Source organism: Triticum aestivum, chromosome 7B, assembly GCF_018294505.1.
Source record: "Triticum aestivum cultivar Chinese Spring chromosome 7B, IWGSC CS RefSeq v2.1, whole genome shotgun sequence".
Lineage (NCBI taxonomy): Eukaryota > Viridiplantae > Streptophyta > Magnoliopsida > Poales > Poaceae > Triticum > Triticum aestivum.
This window is the reverse complement of record NC_057813.1, coordinates 252,998,755-253,006,877: the sequence shown is the minus strand read 5'-3', so window position 1 is coordinate 253,006,877 and position 8,123 is coordinate 252,998,755.

Here is an 8,123-nt window from a genome sequence, read left to right as displayed (position 1 = left end):
GGCGCCTTACATACCCCCGTGGGGTGTCATTTTGATTCCTCGCAGGGAACAAAAGGTGCTAACCCTAAGGAGCGCTAACTATGCACGCCTCTGGAGGAGATGCCATCATCAACAGTGGGTCACCATGCATCGGCACCAACCCCATCCAGATCAGCTGTGTCGACGGCCTGATGCAGCTGCCTTGCTCCAAGCGCGACGCGAGCTTGGGGGCTCATAGCTGTCCTCGCTCGTCTCCGGGGTCCCGTAAAGCTCGGCGGAGTCGCTGGATCCTCTGGCTCCCCCGCTGCTGCCTAAGGAACTACTGGGGAGGCGATTGGCTGGCCTGGCCCTCGCCACGCCGGTACCCCGGTGGCCTTCCTGGGGGCAGCACTCCAACCGGCGGCCTTCCGCGCCGAAGACCTTGAAGAACATCAAGGAGGCACCATCGTATTCAAAATGAATTATGAGGGCACCCCTTGTCTGGCAGACCCGGGCGATCTCGCCCCAGCCCCGGGTCATGAAGACCTTGCCCGGAGCGACGACCGCAACCTCTGCATCGGTTGCAAGGGTGCTGTAGTCAGCGTGCTGCAGCCTAAGCTCCAGAGACCCACTCGGTGGCATCTCGAAGGCGAAGGAGGGAGGGAGACGAATCCAAGATCGCGGAGGCATGGCGGTGTGAAGCACGAGCTCATGAGAAGAGCTCTCAGCATGGATGCTAGGGGTGACAACGCGAACTGCCGTGACTCGCCGGCGTCGCCTGCGGTGCCGGCGATGTCGCTCGGCGGCTTCTTCTCCAGGGCCCTCAAGTCAGGCATACAAGGGCAGCGGAAACCCAGGCAGCGGCCGCTCGTACCAGGGTCGCGATAACCCCTGCCAAGCGACCACATCGCGGCGGCCGGGGATAGGTCGCTTCTTTAGTGGAAGCGGGTCAGGACCCTCTGGGGGCCTTTCCCTTCTCTTCCGCAGAAAACTAGCGGATCGGCGCCATTGGCGCAAGGTGGAGCAAGGGCGAGGGAGAAGAAGAAAGAGAGTAGCAGGAAGGGATGGACTACGGGGGCTCTCGCCAGTCCGTACTTATAGTCCGGAGGAGGGCAACCGTCGGCCACCACCATATTAGGTAATCATGACCCATTTTTGCATGCAGGGACTTGTCAAGTCGAGCAGTTGTCGAGGCAGCATGGGGAAGCGGAGACGCCCACGTCCTATCAACCACCACGCGGTGCCCAAGGCCGCAGGCTGATGGGGCCCGCGGCGCTCCGCACTTGCCCCTTCGCTTCTCCGCTAAGCCAAGACCGAGCGCGCCTTGGGCCCGGGGGCTACTATCGGCGTTCTGGGAATGAGGGTCCCCAGACTTGCCTGCCTGCGGCCTACGGCGTGGCTCAAGTGGTGGCCTAGTACGACCCGTCTTCATCAGCACAAGACTCAAGACCCTCGCGAGGGGCCAAGCCTCGCGGGGCGGACGATGCAAGGCTTCCTCAACGACAGCCTCGCCAGGTAGGCTCGCGAGGAGGCGGAGAGAACAAGGCAGGGTACCTCGTGAGGTGCTCGTGACGCAAGCCATGACGACCGAGACCAGGCGGGCGCCAGGCGGGCGCCAGCCAGAGCAGTGTCCTTGTTTCCTCTTTGGTGCAAAGGGGGCAAGCACAAGCGTGGAGTACCGAGGCATCAGGCAAAGGTTGCCATTTCGGTGCAACGAGACCAAAACCAGCGGAGCGGCACGATGGATGTCACCGTGGTGCCCAAGATAGCGTCATCACCAGTGCTTTTGGCAGCCGAAGACCAACTTTAGTCAGGATAGCTTGTACTAGATGTTCCCCTTTAAAATGGCCGTTGTTGGCGCCCTTTCCACTCAATATTTGGGAAGAGGACCAGGGCCTCTATAAATACAGCTAGCCACCACAGAGTAGCGGCGATCGGAATGGATATGCAGTGGAGAGAGAGAGAGAGGCGATCGAACTCACCCAAGCAGTTCATCGCACCAGCTCAAGAACACCTCTCGTGAGGCCGTTCTTCCCTTGTATTGTTCGTCATCAGCCCCAGAGGCAATCCACCACACCACACACTGGAGTAGGGTATTACACCACAACGGTGGCCCAAACCAGTATAAATCTTGTGTCCCTTGTGTCGTTCATCATTTTCAGCTTAGATCTCACGAGGCGATCGGACGTAGATTGGTAGGGGAGAGATCTTTGTGCGCACCCCAGAGCTTGAACTTTAAGTGTCTGCCGGAACCCAACATCCAACAAGGACCCCCCTATCTCCCACACTCACTGGGCGATGGTTCCAAATGCCATCGTGGAAAGGGGTAAAAAAACTATGTGTATAGAACCTCGATGTACCAGTGTACTGTTCATCCATGATCGACTTCCTCCTGCCTCCACCTGCTACTGTTCTTCCACCATGGCCTTCCTCCAGTCTCCAACGGCTACTGTTCAACCAGCCCTCTGCAAGGTCCTGTTCATCCAACCTGCACCGATTACTGTTCAACCAGCCCTCCACAGGGTCATGTTCATCCATCCCTCCACGGGGTCCTGTTCATCCACCCCAACCGGCTCGGGTGTGGCAGACTCCTCAATCGGGGTCATGTTCATCTAGCAGGAACGACCTACTACTACTACCACGGGGTCCTATTCATCCAACCCCCATCGGGAACTATTCATCCAATCCACAACAATGGTCACTGTTCATCAAGAGCTAGAAGGTTAGATCGACTTTAGTAGCACCAGTAGCGAAGGAGTCGCTCGGGTTCACTTAACAGCCAAGGGATCAATCGTTCGGGTTCAGTAATGCGTGGCTAGTGCAATCGCTCGCTTCAGTAAGCGAACGCCTCGCACGGGTTCAGTTACAACACAATGCCTCGCACACATGCGTGTACGTTTATTCCAGAGAAACGCGCAAAGCTCCATGCCTCGCTCGGCCCCGACCACCCACCGTAACCGGGAACTCCCCAATATTTTCCTCGCGCTCGCTTTTACCATGATTTTTTCCATCATGGACGGCCCAAAGAATGTCATGCAGGTGCGTCCCGGCCCGCCCAGGATGAAAAGCCCATTTTCTGTCATGATTTTTTGTCCTCGAAGTAGGAACCCATCACATCTATGATGATATGTGGTTTTGTCACAATTATCGTCAGAGAAGTGTCATAAGTATGACAAAAAATCCGTTTGGCCCAAAATGTCATGGATGTGTCATGTTTTTGTAGTGATATGTTCAAAAATGTGAACGTTAGGAATCTCGGTGGAACTGACTGGAACAACTCGGTGAGACTGATGTGCTAGGGCTTAGGACAAACATCATCTCGGTGGCACCAATTGCATCAACTCGGTCTCACCGAGTTGGCTTGACATTCTCTATGTTGCCTTATTGCTTCACTTCGGTCTCACCGAGATGATGTTTGTCCTAAGCCCATCAGCATGTCTTGAGCTTTTGCCAATATATATCCTTAGCATTTTGAGGGGTTCACATCTCTAGTCCATGCCATGCCATTCATTGAACTTCCTGAAATATTTATCTTGAATGGATATTAGTTCAATGATTTATATGTTGTTATGAATTACCAAAATCACCCGGGGATTAGTTGCACTTTCAATCTCCCCCTTTTCGGTAATTGATGACAACATATAGATCAAAGCTTTGACAAATGATGAATGAAATGCATCATTGCTTTGAGAAGTATGTGATAAGAAAGAGCTCCCCCTAAATTTGTGCATTATTTTAAATTTGTGTTTGAATGCAAATGCACAATCGATTATGATCATGGGTCACTCTTCCATGTCACATACATGTTGGTGGAGTGCACAAAATGATAAGAATGAAATAATATGCATGCATAACCAAAGATACAAGTGAATGATCATACATAAGCAATCATAGGAGTAGGCATTTAAGCACACATTAAACATAGTGTGATCAATCACAGAACCACACGAGTATCTCATGAGCATAAACAATAAGTAGCACAAATCAAGCAAACAAAGTAGCAACTGGCAATAAACACCAACAAGAAAAAGAACGAGACTCTCTCTCTCTCTCTCTCTCTCTCTCTCTCTCTCTGTCGAAGCGTATGATATATACCTTTTCTCCCCCTTTGGCAACCAGTTACGAAAAGCTTGAAAACGTATAGTGCCATAGGCCATTCTAGGCACGATCTCCGAGAGCTCCTGAAGGGGTCTTCTGACTTGTTACTCCAGTGTGCGTTGATGGTGTTGAGAGAACAACTTCTGCAAATGCCTTGTCTGATGTCTGTTGAGCTGGTGGTGTTGGCACTGGTGGTGGCACTATGGTAGTGGTGGCTGGAAAAAAGTGTGTAGTTCTAGTGTCTACAATTGGCTCAACTGATGGCTTCTGTGCCCTAGGCACTGTATGGAATCTGTCAGTGGTAGGTCTGTCATCACTATCCTCTGCATCATCTCTCAGCTTCTCAACTATAGATGGATTTCTATGACCATGACATCAAGATTATACGTCTATCCTCAACTATCCTCTCTAGGCTCTCTTGATTCTTGGCTAAGTTTGCCATACTTTCATCAATCCTCAGAGTTGCTTAGCAGATATGTTAGTTGGCCTTGCTTTGACTTGAGATTCACTATTAAAGCATCAGGTGCACTAGCTGCCTTTTGCTACTTCTTGAGCTTGCGTTGGTTTTTCCCTTGAAGAGGAAAGGGTGATACAACAAAGTAGATATAACTATTTCCTTCAGTTTGAGAACCAAGGTATCAATCTGGTAGGAGACAACGCAAATCACCAAATACCTGCACAAACAATCAAACAAATTTGCACACAATGCGATAAAGGGGTTGTCAATCCCTTCACCGTTACTTGCAAAAGTGAGATCTGATAGAGATAGATAAACGATGAAGTAAATATTTTTTGTATTTTTGGTTTATAGATCGGGAAGTAAAAGATTGCAATAATAGTAAATCAGAAACTAATATTGTGGATCGAAAAGTTGTATGATGGAAAATAGACCCGGGGGCATAGGATTCACTACAGGCTTCTCTCAAGATAGAAAATAATACGGTGGGTGAACAAATTACTGCCAAGCAATTGATAGAAAAGCGCAAAGTTATGACAATATCTACGGCAATGATCATGAATATAGGCATCACGTCTGTGTCAAGTAGACCGAAACAATTATGCATCTACTACTATTACTCCACATGTCGACCTCTATCCAACATGCATCTAGAGTATTAAGTTCATAAAGAATGGAGTAACGCATTAAGTAAGATGACATGATGTTGAGGAATTAACTCAAGCAATATGATGAAAACACCATCTTTTTATCCTCGATGGCAACAATACAATACGTGCCTTGCTGCCCCTACTGTCACTAGGAAAGGACACAGCAAGATTGAACCGCTAAGCACTTCTCCCATTGCAAGAAAAACCAATCTAGTTAGCCAAACCAAACCGATTGTTCAAAGAGAATTACAAAGATATCAAATTATGCATATAAGAATTTAGAGAAGATTCAAATAATATTCATAGATAAGCTGATCATAAATCCACAATTCATCGGATCTCGGCAAACACACCGCAAAAAAGTGTTACATCGAATAGATCTCCAAGAACATTGAGGAGAACATGGTATTGAAAATCAAAGAGAGAGAAGAAGCCATCTAGCTACTAGCTATGGACCTGTAGGTCTGCGGTAAACTACCCACACTTCATCGGAAGGGCAATAGAGAGTATGTAGAAGCCCTCCTTGGTCGAATCCCTCTCCGGCAGGACGCCAAAAAAGGCCCCTAGATGGGATCTCATGGGTACAGAAGGTTGCGGCGGCGGAAAAGTGTTTTCATGGATGCCCCGTTGGTTCGGGGATATATGGGAATATAAGGGGTAAACAATTAGGTCAGGAGGTTCAGGAGGTGACTGCAAGGGTGGGGGCGCACCCTATCCCCCTAGGCGCGCTCTCCGTCCTTGTGGCCGCCTCATGGCTCCGACTATTTCATCTCCAAGTATCCTGGTTGTCTTTCGGTCCAAGAAAAATCATCGCGAAGGTTTCATTCCGTTTGGACTCCATTTGGTATTCCTTTTTCTATGAAACTTGAAAACAAGGAAAAAACAGGAACTGGCTCTGGGCTCTAGGTTAATAGGTTAGTCCCAAAAATAATATCAAATAGCATATTAATGCATATAACACATACAGAATAGATAATATAATAGCATGGAACAATAAAAAATTATAGATACATTGGAGACATATCAAGCCTCCCCAAGCTTAATTCCTGCTCGTCCTCGAGTAGGTAAATGATTAAAACATAATTTTGATGTGGAATGCTACCAAACATATTTATCCATGTAATTTTATTTATTGTGGCATGAATGTTCACATCCGTAAGATTCAAAAAAAAGTTTAATATTGACATAAAAACAATAATACTTCAAGCATACTAACAAGGCAATTATGTCTTCTCAAAACAACATGGCCAAAGAAGGCTTATCCCAACAAAATCATATAGTCTGGCTATGCTCCTTCTTCACCTTACAAAATATTTAAATCATGCACAACCCCGATGACAAGCCAAGCAATTGTTTCATACTTTTGTTGTTCTTAAACTTTTTCAACTTTCACGCAATACATGAGCGTGAGCCATGGATATAGCACTATAGGTGGAATAGAATATGGTGGTTGTGGAGAAGACAAAAAGAAGGAATAGTCTCACATCAACTAGGCATATCAACGGGCTATGGAGATGCCCATCAATAGATATCAATGTGAGTGAGTAGGGATTGCCATGCAATGGATGCACTAGAGGTATAAGTTTATGAAAGCTCAAAAGAAAACTAATTGGGTGTGCATCCAACTCGCTTGCTCACGAAGACCTAGGGCATTTGAGGAAGCCCATCATTGGAATATACAAGCCATGTTCTATAATGAAAAATTCCCTTTAGTATATGCAAGTGATATCATATGAGACTCTCCATCATGCAGATCATGGTGCTACTTTGAAGCACAAGTATGGAAAAAGAATAGTAACATTGCCCCTTCTCTCTTTTTCTATGATTTATTTATTTATTTTTATTTGGTCCTTTCTCATTTTTTGGCCTCTTTTTTCTCTTCTTTTTTATTTTTATTTTTTGTTCGGAGTCTCATCCCGACTTGTGGGGGAATCATAGTCTCCATCATCCTTTCCTTACTGGGACAATGCTCTAATAATGAAGATCATCACACTTCTATTTACTTATAACTCAAGAATTAGAACTCGATACTTAGAACAAAATATGACTCTATATGAATGCCTCCGGCAGTGTACCGGGATGTGCAACGAATCAAGAGCGACATGTATGAAAGAATTATGAAAGGTGGCTTTGCCACAAATACGATGTAAACTACATGATCATGCAAAGCAATATGACAATAATGAAGCGTGTCATAATAAACGGAACGGTGGAAAGTTGCATGGCAATATATATCGGAATGACTAGGGAAATGCCATAATAGTGTTGGGGAACATAGCATGCAATTTCAAGAAACATTCCTACGCTCACGCAAGATCTATCTAGGAGATGCATAGTAATGAGAGGGGGATAGTGTGTCTATGTACCCTCGTAGACCGAAAGCGGAAGCGTTTATCACGCGGTTGATGTAGTCGTACTCTTCGCGATCCGATCACGATCCAATCGATCTAGTGCCGAACAGACGACACCTCCGAGTTTAGCACACGTGCGGCTCAATGACATCTCCTCCTTCTTGATCCATGAAGTGGGATAGGATAAGTAGATGGGACCGCAACCAACACAGTGGCGTGGTGGTGATGGTGGTGGTGGAGCACCGACAGCGCTTCGCTAAGCGTCGCCGGGACGAGGCGGTGGAACTACGGTGTAACGGGAGAGAGAGTGGCACCAAAGGCTTGGTGTTTCCTCTTGGGGTGACCCCTGCTCTCTATATATAGGTGGAGGGGCGTGGTAAACAGCCCCTCCAAGCCCTAGGGCGCACCTAAGGGGGGGAGGACTTGGACTCAAAGTCCAATCCTATTCCTACTAGGACTCCTTCCTTTATTGCCTTCCCTAGCCACATGGGCTTTTGAGGACTTGGTGTGCCTAGCCCAACAAGGCCAGGGCACCTCCTCGCAGCCCATACTAGCCCTTGGGTCGTGGTGAACCCACTTGTGGACATCCGGACCCCTCCGGAACCTTCT